Here is a 15781-nt window from a genome sequence, read left to right as displayed (position 1 = left end):
CCGGACGCGCGGCGGAGGAGAAGCAGGGATTAAGCATTCCTCATACGTGGGCCGATCTCGAAGATAGTGCGATGCCGGGCCGACCTCCAGCAGAAGTGCAGTTCGTCATTAAGTGGCCCAACTACAAAGATTCGCTGGTCATCTTTCTTCAGTGATTGGACGGGAACTGATAATTTTTATACTTCATACACGGCCTCTCGTTCTTGTTCCCAGATCTTCTCGGAGCTGTGTACAAATACGAAGCTTATATTTTGTTAATGTATGAAGCGTGTAGTGCGAGACAGACGATAATTTTTTTCATCTTTGTAACTTAATTACAATCTTTGGAAAACATGAAGGATTCAAGCGTTCCATAGTGTCATACTGCCACTTCTCTGTAGATCTTCCAAAGCACTAAGGCAACTTAAAAGAGATCGATCTGAAATTCCGTGACTTATGTCATATTGTTAAGTTCAATGCTTGGCGAAACTTTCATATGAGTAGTTTAAATAGATGCGTTACAACTAATTACCGAGCTCTCATATTTCTTTACCTTCAAGTAACAAACGAGTGGAAAGGGTGTTAACCGAGGTTCCCGATTTTTATTAAGCATAAGAAGCCAACAAACATTGACACCAAGGACAACATAGAGGAAAATAATTGTACTTACTAAATGAATTAAAGAAATGATAGATTAATGGAATTGATTATAGTACCTGAGGGTACTATAATCTATAATAATTATAATAATAATTATAAGAACTATAATAATTAAATAAACAAATAAATAAATAAATAAATAAAAGTGTGTGAAAAGCACAACTTTTTGCTAAGAGATATGTTTCATTAAGTTTACAAAAAGAAATATCTGCTATTACTTAGACAGTCAATCCAGAAAGAGCGCTGATATCGTTTATACAAAGCATTTTAAAGGACATATCGCAATGCAATGCGACTTACAGGGAGCAGGACACCATTCTGCCCTGCTCCTTGGAACCTAATGACTGTGAAAAGTTCATACTTCATAATTAAAACTGAAAACCTACACGAGTACGAACAAATTCTTATGGTGTTGCGTGTTACCAGTTTCAGAGCCGCAACATGCTTGTCTATAAACGTCATATGTGCCATGTTCAGTCTGGTGGGGTCAGAAGTCGTTGGCGACCACTTTTCGCGTTCATGTTAAAAAATACGAGTCGAGACTGCGGCGCTTGACGTCACCTGCCTTTGTAATGATAAAAAAGGCAGTCACAGTTTGTTGAGTAGTGTATGTGACTAATTAAATTAACAATCTTTCCTTGCTAGATGACAAGGTGTCACATATTTATGCTGTATGTGTGATCCACAAATGAACATTATAAAAAATAATTTATTGTGCTTAAAGTTTAATACCTTTTCGCAAATTCGCCCATGCACGGAAGACATACTTCTCGCCAGCCACCAAAGCTAATTTGTTCGCCTTCAACACGGAGCTTTTGCAAAACATTTGAGCGTTACAGTTTTTTTAGATGATGAACTGGACCTTCAATGCCTCAAATATTTTGTACCTATCCCGAGTCAACCAGGCTGATTCGCAATTTATTTTGTGCCTTCTGTATTTCCCTGCGTTTGAAGAAAGAAATTCAAACTTTAGCAGTTTTGGCAGTCGCACCACTTTAGTCTCTTGACATGAACACCGTCTGAATATCTTGCTGATAGAATTTCCCTTTGTAAAGAAACGTGGATCAGTGCATTCCAGCGTAGCTGGGCAAGAATAATCAATTTTTGCCAAAATTCAAGAACATTTTTGGGAAGGAAAATAAATGGGCAGGAAGTGTTTGGAGCTTCAAAAACATATCTAAATTATTTCAACTATATCTGTGATGGTAAAGAACGCTGGTTGGTTGCCGTGGAATGATTCAGGTGTAGGTATGAAAGTAAATCTTTTCATAATTTTTTTCATTGTACCTACTTTAGAATATCAATAAAACTTGAAATGCTTTCCCATAATGGAACAGATCTTGACAAAATTGGGTGATTTGGCATGAAATGACTAATGATACTTAAGTATATCTGAATAAGGAAACACTATCCTAGCACAAACTATATCAAAAACTAACATAAAGATGTAGTGAAATATTAGAAAGCACAACACTTGTATTCTGGATTGAGTAATCCAACGTGGGCTTCTCAGAAGACTGGCATAATTAACATAAATAAAATTAACATAAAAATGTCAAGGCATAGATAGGCACAAGATTTGTATGCTCGTTTGAGAAATACGAATAGGGCTCGTCAGGAGACTAACATAAACATAAATGAACATAAAAATGCCGAGAGTTACAAAAGCACAAACAGTTGTGAATGGGATGGGAAAGCCCATTCATCTTTTTGATAAATTTAAGCCCATAATCTAATTAGCAATGGTTCATAACTACAGTAGCATTTTCAGAATGGGAATAGTGTACGTGTCTGATGGTGTGTAAGAAGCTTTATACTGTAGTCGCCAAGGGAATATTCTCAATTTATTTATGTATATGGGGAAAAACAACATAAATATATGTTTTACATATCTTAGAATGCAAAGTGATTAAGTGCATGTTAATAAAATGGTTAAGCACTTAGAATGAGTAAGCGCCCACTAAACATAGTACTGTTCACAGTGATGCTGGCAACTCTGTCCCGCTTGTTTCTTTGACTGAAACAACCAAAAGAAAATTGCCACACAACTCATGTTCCCTCTGCTGAAAGGCATCCCATGGACTTCCTTCAAGATAGGAGCAACTTTAATTCAATGTGGTCTGTTAAATTTGGTGAAACTACTGTTTAACACCGCAGAACCTGGAGAGCTGTTTTGATCGCTGAAATTTGGTGAACGTGCTGCTCCTCAAGCTGAGCAGTGAGCACACTTGAGCACAGCTTCTCCGCAATTCGTGTATTAGAACACTTTCAGGCTACTTAAAGATGTCCTTAATGCCGCTAGATTTGGAGCGTGCTTGACAGCCAAAAAGCATTGCTAATGCACAAATACAACTCATTTCGTCTAGTCGAGCTGCCGAAAACTTCTGGCAATGAAGGCAACTTTTAACATTTAGAAGCATGTCAATGTGGTGGCGTTAGGCGCCTCAGATCATATGAACAGTCATTCTAAATGGTAGGCTATTGTAGCACACAACTGCACACACAGGCTACTTGAAAGTCCTTTATTATGCCAATTGCAAGTTCCTAATTTTAGATAAACAATGTGTATGTAAAGCTGCAACCTGAAAGGGTATATTGTACCTCCCTATTGGCCTCGAGCTCCACCACTGGAAAAGCTGGCGCCACCGTCGGCGTGACGTGCCAGGAGGGATCACGTGGACGTAGATAATAGATCACGTGGACAGAGACACACATAGATCACGTGGACATAGCGGCCGCGTCAGCTGCTTCGGGAGCGCCGAAGCGAGCTGAAAACGAGTTTCAGTTCCCTCGTACGCTGCGGTTCTCATTTGGCGGCGAAATTTCCCGCTTCGAGTGTCTCCTTTACAACGCTTGAAAGCACTACAATAGGTAGTGGCTGCCTTTGAAGGCGCGCAACATGGTAAGCTACTGCTCGGTGCCGCAGGGCCGGACGCACGTAACGGAGGCCGGTGTCAGCCTTATTCACACGTAGCCGTAGGACAAGAAGCTGCGTGAAGCTTGGCTCGCGAAACATAAAACCGGCAAGCAGTCATCGGCTACAACTCGGGTATGCAGCAAGCACAGACGCGAGGAAGATTTCTGCTGCGGCGCCCGGTCTGCGATGTTCTGAAAACGCGCACTGAGACGCTCGCCCGAGTCTGCTGCACGACTAATGTTATGACGGTTTGGTTTATCAACTTGTCGATGCTCTAGATACTCGCAAGTTCAGTGGAGTGGAAAGGCAGCGAAGAAGCACATTTAAAAAAAGCATTGCATATGGTCATGTTTGTGTTATGAATTAATGCACTTGATTACAAAAAAGGAGCAGCGGGAAATTGCGCGCTGAGAACACCGATAAACATACAGTGCTACGCAACTCGAAAAATAATATTGAAAAGTCAAAGAATTTAGAAGAAAACGAAAGCTTGAATCGTCGTGACAGCACATTATAGACCCTGTAGGCGTCGAAGTTTCTACAATGAAGTTATTTTTGAACAGCTCTGATAGCTCCCACGCAACAATGGTTGCTTGTATACTGTCAAATGTTCATATTCTGCGGCCTAAACCTCATGGCACAGTGCGAGAACGCGCGCACTGAGAAAGCGAAACAGTACGCGGACAAGCATGCACACGCGCAGTCGGTCGCTGCGAATCTGCGCGATCGCTGCATTGGGGCTTCTTTCTATTACGCTCCATTTAGTTATACAAACACTATAAGAACATATTTCACATAGTTTGCTCTCAGCGTTTACCTACCTTTCACGCAAGAAGCCGGTTCGGGAGACTCCATCGCAGCGACCAGCGCAGTGGCGTTCACTGTACGTATTCGGTAAAGAGATAGCCTCTGTAAACGATTGTGTGCTTTCAGTTTGCCCAAGATTATTATTTAGACAGTAAACAACTTCTCTAGTTTCGAAAGTACTTACAGAAATGTCCGGAAGAGCTCGCGCGTGGTGTTTTCAGTGAGCGCTGACAGCAAAACCTATGAGGAGCGCGCCGCGTGATGCCTCATACTACGCCAGTGAGGCGCTTCGATAGATGGTGACTCCGTAACTCCTCGCCGCCAATAACAGCCTTGACACTGGTGGGGTCAAGAGCCTCTTTTACCCCTTGGTTTATTTTTCCAAAAAGCAAATGGCCCATGCGCTCCTCTGCGAACATATGTTGAAGCAAGGGCCTTGCAAACTTTCCTCGTCCACTATGGTAGGCCATGGTAAGCTGCGCCAGGATAGCCTTCGTAATGTGCACTCCTCCAGCCTATGCGAACTTGCATGTTTAAGTAAATGTTAGCAAAGCAGTTTAAAGCCTTTCAAGTACACAACAGCCCTACTGCAAGTAAATCACAACAGTACCTGTTGTAAATCTAGAATGCTAAACTTGACTTCTTACTAGCTTCTTATGCTGCCTGGGTGCCATATGTTTCAGAAGAACAAGGATTTATCCAGCACAAACAAAAAATAATTAGTAAACCAAAGCATGCAAAAAATCTAGTAATATTTAATGTGATTACCATTCTTAGGATACTTCATATTTTCGGGTATTTGTCTCTATTTTCCCTCCCATTTGTGTCAATGGGTAGCCCATGGTCTAATGGGTAGAGATTGGGCTGCTGTGTTGAGGGAAGTGGGTTCATAATCAACCGTCACAACAGCTTGAATGACTGGGTATGTGATCCTAGGCATATCCCACTTTTCAATGAATCTTGGCCATCATGCACTACTGCTGCTGCTGGTGTTGGCAAGCAGCATTAGGAGCTCGAAGAGGGAAATGACTGTCGATCATTACAAAGGTGACCACTACACATCAGGTTCGCTTGCTGTGATCCAGAAGTAATATGTGATATTCGACTCCACTATACGAATTGTATGTAAGCCAGAAAGACAGCATGTGCCAACCACCACCTCACCAATTAAATTAATCGACTCGCAAAGCAGAGACTGCGCAAGATCACGGAGTGAAATCCGAAGTTTGTGGAAGGTCAGTTGATGTCCACGTCAGGGATTTCTAGGGAGACTCCGTGATTTCCTCCCTCGACGTGCGCCATAGTGTCCTCACACACTATATTACAATTATGTCTGTCTCGTTGTGCAACCGTTCTAATAGTCATCACGTATCACCGCTAATTATAATATAAGTACACATTTATATATACTGTTTATTAAATCTTTATTGAGAATACTTTGAGGATGAGTTTTTGCAAGAGATAATGAATGCTACAGCTTAGAGGAGTACTAAAGAAAAATTCAATTAATTAAATTCTGGCGTTAAATTATCTCGAGGCTCGCCATAGTGGGGAACTCTGGATTGATATTGACCACCTCAGGCTGCACGGTACACGGGTAGTTTTGCATTTCACCTCCATCAAAATGCGGTTTGATCCTGTGACCTCGTGCTTAGCGGTGCCATGCCCACGCCCTTACGCAACTACGGCATGAAATCACTAAATAGAAAAATTATTTCAGGTCTACCTGTAAATGACCTTTCTACAATTCAAGAGATAGACTCATACCGTGACAAGAGACAGAGTAAACTGAAAAAGGCGCGAGAGGAAAGATTACTAGCAGTGTGGCATTGAAGTCGCCACACCAGCTTGCTGTGACGTCATGGATTTTGATGGTATCTGTTCAGGTGTAGCATTTTTTTTACAAATAAAAGTGTTTTTCATTATATTAAAAAAAGCCAAAAACCCAATATAGAAAGCGTCAGGAACTTTTACTGAACCAAAACTAAATAATGCTTTATACGTTTTCGAAATACGTAGACTACATACAGGCTCTCGAATCCAGGAATGAGCGCTGCCACGCAAACAAGAATTAGTACAATCATTTAAAATTGAACATACGCACCTTTGCGACACCTGAAACGAGCTTTTAGCGACCATTATATTACGAGCAAGCGCTACGTTGCATCAACCTCACAAATCCTTCAAAACCCATTTCATATGCAGAAAAGACTGCAGCTGTTAGCCAAAGCACCTAAATGTAACATAAATTATGAACAAGTTGGGATAATTAAACACTTTCCGAATCATTTCAATGTGATCAAGTTCTAGTAATTCAGATATGTTGCATAATGAACGCCTAATATGGCCTCCCCAACATATCAGGCCTCGGTATATTCAAACGTTTTGTCGGCAGCAAAGAAGCGGCTTCACTCCTCTGGTGTTTCTCATACGGAAAAGCACAATTAGATAAGGATAGTAGTAGCCAGCAAACCGCAAAACGTTTTCTGCGAACAACGTTTCCAATGCATAATGTTCATTTTCCAGCCTTACTATTTAGAATAAAAAAGGTTTAAGCAAATCAGGTAAGATTGTATTTTATAAGAGATACAAGGACACACGCTAATAAATGCTCCCTCCCACAACAATAACCTGTGACATATATGCCACAAATGTGATCAAAGTTTATGATCATATTAGAACACAATTTAATTAGTACATGGTTATATTGCGCTCAGTTTTACAAACACGATATTAAGAAAGGACAGGACACGCAATATAACCATGAACTATCACCAACTAGCCCCCTTCATTGCTTTATTAATTAGTACACTGAATATAGTAAACGAAGCCTAGGGAATGTAAACTCCTCCCCGTCTCCACACGCGCTCTTTCCAGAGTGAATGATTATCTTGCAAATAACAGATCTCGGATATGTAAAGAAAAAAAGAACCCCTACATCAGCAACCACAGGTGAAATGCCACTGAGATGGCATGAATTATTATTCCGAATATATATACCAATAAATGCCTGTCATAAATGCCGAAACCACCTGAATGAAATTCTGCAAATCGATTTAAATTAAGGCTGCTTATCCATCCCGAAGCACCGGCGTAACGCCAAACACGCTTTAGTTCCTAGCGCAGCATTTAGGGAGCGTTTTGCGAATATGCGATCCGTAATATTCACGACGAACGTTAGTAGCACAACACCTAGAAGTGGCACAAGGACGCGTATGTAATCAACACCAACTAGAAGAATTACAATACATTTGTTTGCGAGAATTTCGCAATGTCCCTAACACAAATCTTTGGTACATTTCAGTGCAGGTGTTTTGCGATAATTTCGTCCATTTTAGATGGATTGTTCTCTACAGTTTATAACATTATGGTATCGTCAGTCAGATGAAACAAGTCGAGTTTTGCGGCTATGGCGTAAAACTTGGGAGACCCGTAAGCTTCGCCTTTAAGAGTAGAACACCATCGCGTTGAAGAATCCCTGACTGACGCGTGCACATACGTCAATACAGGTGCGCCGCCCTTTGCAACAAAGCGATGGCGACGCGGCGGACTCCGCTTTGCTCAAGCACGAATGACGTCGTCAGCGCACCTGGCGACCTCCGCTAGAAGCGGCAACCTTTCGCTCCTGCAGCAGCGTGAGTAGTTATGGTAGCACGTGGCGGCCAGTTCGACGACCTCTCCGCGACTGAGAACTTTCCATCCGTTCGGTTCACCGAAGGTGTTGAGCTCTCAGGAACACCGAATGTTCAGGTATCAGACATATCCCGTGAATGACACAACACAAAGTAAAATCAAAGCATTACATGACAATTCAATAGTCTATAAGACGGCGTAGGCTCATACCGTGAAGTTTGCCATTGTTGTTGATGATGACCATTCAAATCACCAATCACTAATCACCATTTGGCAATAATCGCTCATAACTAACTTCTGCTGTACTGATGTATACGGAGTAATGTGAAACGCTTTTCTACATTCATAATAGGATCCGTTCAAACTCGATGAAGAATCTACTCACATAACACCTGTAATGCTTTTACTAATTACCATACACACTCATTAATGACTCCAGATACTAGAACTACAACCATCTCATCTGTACATTTAACATACATACGAATCCACTCATTTAATCTTGCAAGAGCCACCATGCGTTTCTACTTCAAGCTAATTAGCTCATTCCCCATTCCAATACTCACAATTATCACGTATACGTCAGTACGTTTCTCTAAAACACTTTACCAACTGAGAACGCAACATCCTTATCGACACATCACACACACAAGCACACATGCCCCCACAGACACACCTATTCATTTCTATGAGTACAATGCGCAAACCGAACACTCGCATTCGCTTCTAACATATTTTAATTAACGTATTGTTAATTACCATGCACACAACAGTAAATTTCTCTAAGACGCTTTACAAAGTTAAATACCACGAAGCATTCACTACGAGATGGAGTCAAAGTAAGCAGCGCAAATCATATGGTACTTAGAACGACAGAAAGCTGAGCTAGTTGGCAACTATTCATTATGCAAAAAAGAAGTGAGGCGTGCAGACAGGACACAAGAGTAGACAAGTTGACAACATGAACGCCGACTATCAACTGTAGGGAGCACTGATGCGAAAAAAAAAGACACAAAACTCATCTGCGCATGCTCAGGAATGGTAACAGCACGTGTCAGTTGGGTACACGTGCCGGCCTACGTGAGAGATAAATGTTAAGGCACTTAATCTCTTCCTTATGTAAAGTAATCGAAGGCTGACTCACGCACGCACTTCTACCATTATACATATGCCATGCCTCTACCATGAATGAAGATACGCGTCTTATGGTAGAGGCATGGCATATCTGTAATGGTGGAAGTGCATCCGTGAGTCAGCCTTCCATTACTTCACATAAGGAAGAGATTAGTTGCCTTAACAGTTATCTCTCACTTAGGCCAGCATGTGTACCCGACTGACACGTCCTGTTAGCATTCCAGAGCATGCGCATATGAGTTTTGCGTCTTCTTTCTTTCTTTCGCCTCAGTGCTCCCTTCAGCTGATAGTCGGCGTTCGTGTTGTCCACTTCTCTACTCTTGTGTCCTGTCTGCATGCCTCACTTCTTTTTTGCATAATGAATCATATGGTACATTTTATGAACAAGCAGGTCCTGCCTTGAGCCGAACCACACCTCGAAATTCATCAGCAGACATATCAGCAGTATTCCTCTTCGGCTCACAAGGCGAAGTTGGTGCACAATAGCACACGAAAAACGTACATTCTATTACACCTTGTTGTTTCCATAGTCCCGCTACGGACAGAAAGAAACTTTCCCCGCATCAACACGGGGAAGGGCCTGGAGCTAGGAGGTTTAACACAGTGGACATGGTCCCACACACTGCCCAAGGCTGAAACGGTCTGGAGTCAAAAGAACGCTCATTCCAGTGCTTTCGGGACGCACTTTCGCAAAGTAGGCGAACAAAGACCTCGCCAATTCTACCCAGCTATCTGGCGCGCCAAGAATGGCTACAGTTTGTGAAAAGAGCAAAAGGGAAAAGAAAGACAATTCCCAAATTTGGCACGTTTGGAATGAGCGGCTGTGTAGCTGGGTCTCCGATGTGTCCAACGGGAAAGTTAGGACCTCGCCTTCTCTGTTGATACGCGAACTGTTATCTGGATAAGAGGGCTCTGGCCGAAAAAATTTGCCAGCTTCCATGACTAATCCCGCTATCGACGAGAGAGCTCCGTACAAATAAACCTCTGCTTACCTGTACTTTCGGGGGAATCAACACCGGTTTGTTTGTTTCCCAGAAGAATGTTGTTTTGACAGTGGATGGAATAAGGAAGTCGTTAAAAGAGAGTTACCGAAAAGAGAGATGCTTGGCATTGGAATAGTCGGCCGTGAAGACGAATTCAAAAGCATACAACAGCATCGTCGTATAGATGGATGCGGGTCGCTGCAGACATGCGTCTCTACGTAGACTGATAGATGTTATTACTGTTAATTGTTACCGTATCTGACGCCAATTTGACACGGCCATGTGAATCTAAGCCAGTTAAAGTGCAAAAATCGCGATCAATTCTGGTATGCTGCATACATTCAGAACACTTTCTGCCAGGAGCAGCTTTATTATAGCTAACAAAGTTGCGAGGAACTGTAAGAAATGGGCTGATTGTGAATTTATCTAAGGATGTTTCCTGGAGTGAGCAGAACTGATTTATTTGCACGGAGAAAAAAATTGGTCATTCCACGTTCTGCAAGAATTGCCGAAGCTATATTTGGTGTTTCCGAAGAACTGGTTCTGCTCATCGATCTGGCAGTGACAAGTATAGAGCACGCGACCAAGTTGGATGGATCTTCACGAGGAAACACTTCGCTCAGCATAGAGCACAGATCCACGTCGTCACATCGCACGCACGACCACGATAGAACCATAATGACGATTCGAAGACAACAGTGTGGTGACGACGGAATGCCGGCACTGTAACTACTACGACTGCTATACGTCGACGGCATGACTACACCGATATGACTGCAAAAGAAATGAGGATGAATGAATTACATTGACTGAATTGTCGCAAATCCTCTACTCTGAAATAAATCAAACCCTTGTGTTAAACGTAAAAACAATACTACGTAAGCTTTTCATTCACATATAAACCTTGTGTGATTTAGAATATCTAAAACCTGCATTTTGCAGCCCTGCAAGAAACATTTTTCATACAATGTTATTGATCTGTATACTTCGCGCTTGAGGTATTCCTAAACATGCCAAATTCTAACAATTTTGATGGGACACTTTACACACAAAATCATAAATTCGCTTCGTATATTCAATAGAAATGAACATTTTGTCATAATAAAAGAAGCTTATTTATATAGGTCGGGGATTGTTTCAGAAAGTAATTTCGGCATTTTACGTAGTTTGACTAAGCTGCATTGCAGTTGGCCCCGAGCTACGCCTGAGCTCATTCTGACGCTCAGGCACACTCCTTCCTACTCACTCCATACATTTACGTACCTCCTCATCGCATCACTAGCGTTCATATTCAGACGTTCACTTATTTATCTTTCCCGCGCGATTGCTTTTCAGTGGTTAGCAAGTGTTAAACATGATCGCACGGCGCAGGAAGCGCTTGTATGTACCAGCAGTTTCTCGAAGGTTGTCAATGGTTCTATCCTTGTCTCTTGCCACCAAATCTTGCGTTGCTGATTGTATGCGTTATGCTAATTGTGTGCCACTTTCTTGAAGTCATGCAAGTACTAGCGCTTACACCGAACCTTCGAGGAGTCGTGTGTAAAAGCCTGCGGGCTTGACCCGCTAATCAAATTTTCGACAATCGCTGACTGTGCTCGCCTCTGCCGTTGTGCATTGAGTGTGACTTGTTTTTCTGGGCACAGGTTCGCCCAATAAACAGTTAGTTTTAACTACTCGAAGGTTTCAATACCGTGTGCTTCTTCACCGTATCACGACGTGACAATGTTTACGCCTAGTACCACGAACAGGGCCTTACTCGTATTCATACTATTGCGCACTACTATGGGAAAGGGCTGCTGGGGCGACGAAAGGTCTCTCTTCATCCACTTGTCTCAGTTAGTACAATTAGAAACTGCCTCGTACATCTCTACTTGCTCTCAGATGTATGCGATGCGATGGAACTGTAGTGTTGGAGAGATCTAAACTCTGTAAAACTTGAGTTGAACGTCTACACTTCTTGTAGATAACAGAGCAGTAGCTTTATTTCTCACCGTTCGTGTAATGATAACGAGCGCATGCATTACCCTAAAAGGATAATAGTCACTAGCACTCATTTCATACGTGGCTGTGTGAAAATTTACGCAGCATGCTATTTGCAAATATCAGTGCCTTCTGTTATTCGACTTCTATAACAAAATATCGACCAACTACCTTTGTTTGCTTTTTCACACGCTTCACTGGTAATACTATGAAAGTGGAAGCGCGATTCAAACGACCTAGAGAAGAAACAGGACAGCAGCGTTGCTTTGGAAATGTTGACACCTATCTAGTATTTCAGGAAGAATTTGGAGCCGCTTCACGGGGATCAGGACCTCGGCAGTTGTTTCGTAAAGTTTTGAACCTACGTGCTGTACATCACCCTATATATTTCACCTAACATGCCAAGATATTTTTAAGTGCAGCACAAATTGGTGCTATACGATGCGAATTCTTGGAGCGTGCCCATCGCACCCAAAGAATCTTCAACACGATAGGTTAGAGATGGCACGAAGTTAGACCCTATGTAATTGAGAACGACAATTGTAAACGCAAGGTGTTTTCCAGCTTTTACTGATGTTGCTCACTGTACTAATATTGCTAGCCTTGATATATTATTGTGACTTTTTTTAGCGCTAGCTTCTTTTGTTTCTGTTCTGCTTGGCTGCTATTTCAAGCATTGTGACTCTGCTTCAGCTAGGTCAAGGAGTTGTAACGTGAAGTTTTACAAAACATACAGATGTATATCTTATAGACAATATAATTAAATTTTCTGGTCGTGCTGACACACTATGGTGAGTTGAAACAAGTTTCAGATCAATTCCTTATCAAAAAACCGAGCAGCGGTGGACAACTCGAGTGAAATGTCAATATTTGACCGCGCCTCATAGTATGCGTAGCCTTCCTGCTGGCGGCTTTGTAGTTTTTGTGGCCGCATGAACGTAGGCTTTCGCATGAGCTAAATGTTAAAGTAGCAGGGGTCAACTAAGTGCATTAAAATAATAGCATGATAATGTTAATATCATTTAGCGGTACATTTTAAATGTCAAAGACGTCACACACATTGTGACTGTTTTGAATAACGTATCAGTTCCCGAAATTTTCTCAGTCCCAGTGGCTTTCGAAAGCATTAGTATAAATGTGCAGACACTTGGCAGCTTCTTTCATAAGCATGATGGCTTTCCTAAGAGTCCAGACCCTTTTTCACCTATTTGCTTGTCTTTACACGGTGACTGGCGAAGCCAATTACGACATTTCCAAGGTGAGTTCTATGAGTTTCGCAAAGCAGCGTACGTTGTTACCGTGATCGCTAACAGATACCTTCATTTAGTTGCTTAGACGTTTATGATAATCTAACAACAGTAGGGCTCAGAGTCAAGAGCATACATTTGCGGAAGTTTAGCAGCAGATACGTATGCTTGTGCGAAATTCTTAGCAGTGATTTGCATAGTGCTTGCCTTATACTAAGATTCCTTTGTAATATAAAAGCTTCAGGTCGTGAAACAAATGTCGGCGCCTACGCCGCCTACGCCGCTATCAGAACTGGTCGCAAGCTTCCATTTGTGCGTTGAGTACGCATTCTTGTATTGTAAAGCGTGCCTTCGGCGAATTAAGTATCAGTTACTGGTTCTCGCCTTTCGCCTGTCTAGTGTTCATTTATTTATCATACATTACCAACTCGCCGAGCAGTGTATCCCTCTTATGAACACAAACCTAAATTGCCCGGTCTCTAATGCCACATATTGTGTGATGAGCTACCACACATCGTAACAAGACTTTGAAGCTGTCAGCTAACACTTCGGCCAAAATTTGGTAGTCCACATTGAAGAGGAATTAATCCAATATCTATCCGCATTCTTGACCTTAACGTCCTTATTGTCATTCGCTATAGCTATACATTGTTGCAGGTGCACATTTTACTTCTAATGCGTCATGATACTCACCCCCATCAGAATCCTTTCTTTATTGCAAGTTCGTTTTTGATGGTGCAATGCATGAATAAAACTGGAAGCAGTAATGAAAATAAAATGCCGCGAAAAAACATGAAAATTTAAGGGCAGGGCCTACGCAATGCGGCAGCATTCCTTATGTTGAAACTTTGCGCACATCAACACAAAAATACAAATAATCATTACGGGGTTTACATTTAGCGGATCCATAGAGCTGTTGTACTTTCAGTCCACGACTAGAACCGATATCACCTTATGAAATAATGTTGTAGTTGTATGAAAATATTATGTTATGTGCTACAACCTGAATTTATTTTGCGATACGTATTATACAACTAAAGGTTTTCAGACTCACAATACGACAACGGAGACCCTGGACACTGTACTTGTTCTTAGAGCAGATTCGATGCTTTAGCACACTTAGCAACACGGAATTAAAACAAGTGCCCACTTGTCACCTTGCAGAATCGCGACCCAATTTTCAAAGGATGTGGGCCAGTATTCACAAAGACTTCCTATGCTAGAACTGTTCGTAGCGAATGCGTCCATCCAACCTTCTTGATGCCTTCTTGATATTGATGATGACCTTCTTGATATTATTAGCGAAGGAGGCGGACAAATGGCAAAAAACTGTTGCGAACGAAAAATCTCCACAGCTTGTTACACTCCTGTAACATGTGAAGGTGAAAGCCTGCTGCATACTTGGCAATTGAGCGTTTCGCGTCGTGACGTTGTTGCTTTCGTACTTCTGATTCTTCGGCTAGTTTTGGACGCTTAACTGCGGCTTCGGGCGCTCGTATAGCGGGGTCAGATTCGCACCAACGACGCTTCTCTTCGACTTTGCATCCTCTCAACAGGGATGGAAACGTATGCTTTCTATCTGCTGTATTCGTGATTTCAATGAATGTATGCACTGTTCGTTTCGCTTTGGTGAGCGTTTGTAGCCTCACCCTTACGGGGGTATGAGCCATGGCATTTTCGCTTGCTTGCGGCTGGTATGAATCATTGCCAATGGAACAATGAGCTACTGAGGAGGTCACGAGGCCGTTTTCTGTACCACTCGATTAGACACCCCGTTTCTGTAGGTTGTATGTGTGATCCCAATTAATGTATGCACTGTACGCTTCACATTGTTTATTGTTTGTAAGTTCTGCATTAATAGAGGAATGAACCACTTAATTTTTGCTTGCGTGGGGTGGTGCAAGCTATTGCTGAAACATGCTGAAATATTGTTGAAAGCCATGCTGAAGAACCATTGCAGCAAAAAGTAAACAATTGCCTGTAACTAAGTTCTGGAATGCTCATATAGTTCACACTATAACAGTGGTCCGTGTGAAAGCTTGCCCGCATATAAGGCTTTCGGGCCCCTGTTAAAAGAAAATTGTCATTTCCCATAATTCATCCAAACACATTGCGAGAATATTGACCATAATGTTCGCCCGCGTTTTCCTAGAGGCCACCTCTTTGGAGTTTTGAGTAACCCCAGGTCAGCATGCTCACTTCTGCATTGCTCCTAAAACGAAGCTATAACGGTCCGAATAGGCTGCCCAAGCAATCTTCTGCTAAAGTCTGTAGTCTGGACACACTTCCAACTTTGTTTACACATTACCTATCAGCCTCTTCGAGTTTCAGACAAACATAAACAAGGTGCCCAAACATAAACAAGGACACCGCGAAACCTGTTATAAACCTACAACGGTACAATAAGCGAAAAAAACGAGTTCAGAAATTATACGCAGTGC

At 42.1% G+C, this 15781-nt stretch overlaps 1 long non-coding RNA gene across 1 annotated transcript in view; it reads left to right on the top strand.

Annotated features, from left to right (window-relative positions):
- The first annotated feature begins 13192 nt into the window (after positions 1-13192).
- The window catches only part of LOC142571080 (uncharacterized), a 47442-nt gene continuing 44853 nt past the window's right edge, over positions 13193-15781 (top strand). Inside the window, exon 1 of the long non-coding RNA XR_012825748.1 lies at positions 13193-13351. This is a non-coding gene — a long non-coding RNA (uncharacterized LOC142571080). The remainder of the gene's footprint in view (positions 13352-15781) is intronic.

This window comes from Dermacentor variabilis, chromosome 2 (assembly GCF_050947875.1).
Source record: "Dermacentor variabilis isolate Ectoservices chromosome 2, ASM5094787v1, whole genome shotgun sequence".
Lineage (NCBI taxonomy): Eukaryota > Metazoa > Arthropoda > Arachnida > Ixodida > Ixodidae > Dermacentor > Dermacentor variabilis.
This window is presented reverse-complemented; position numbering and strand designations above follow the sequence as displayed.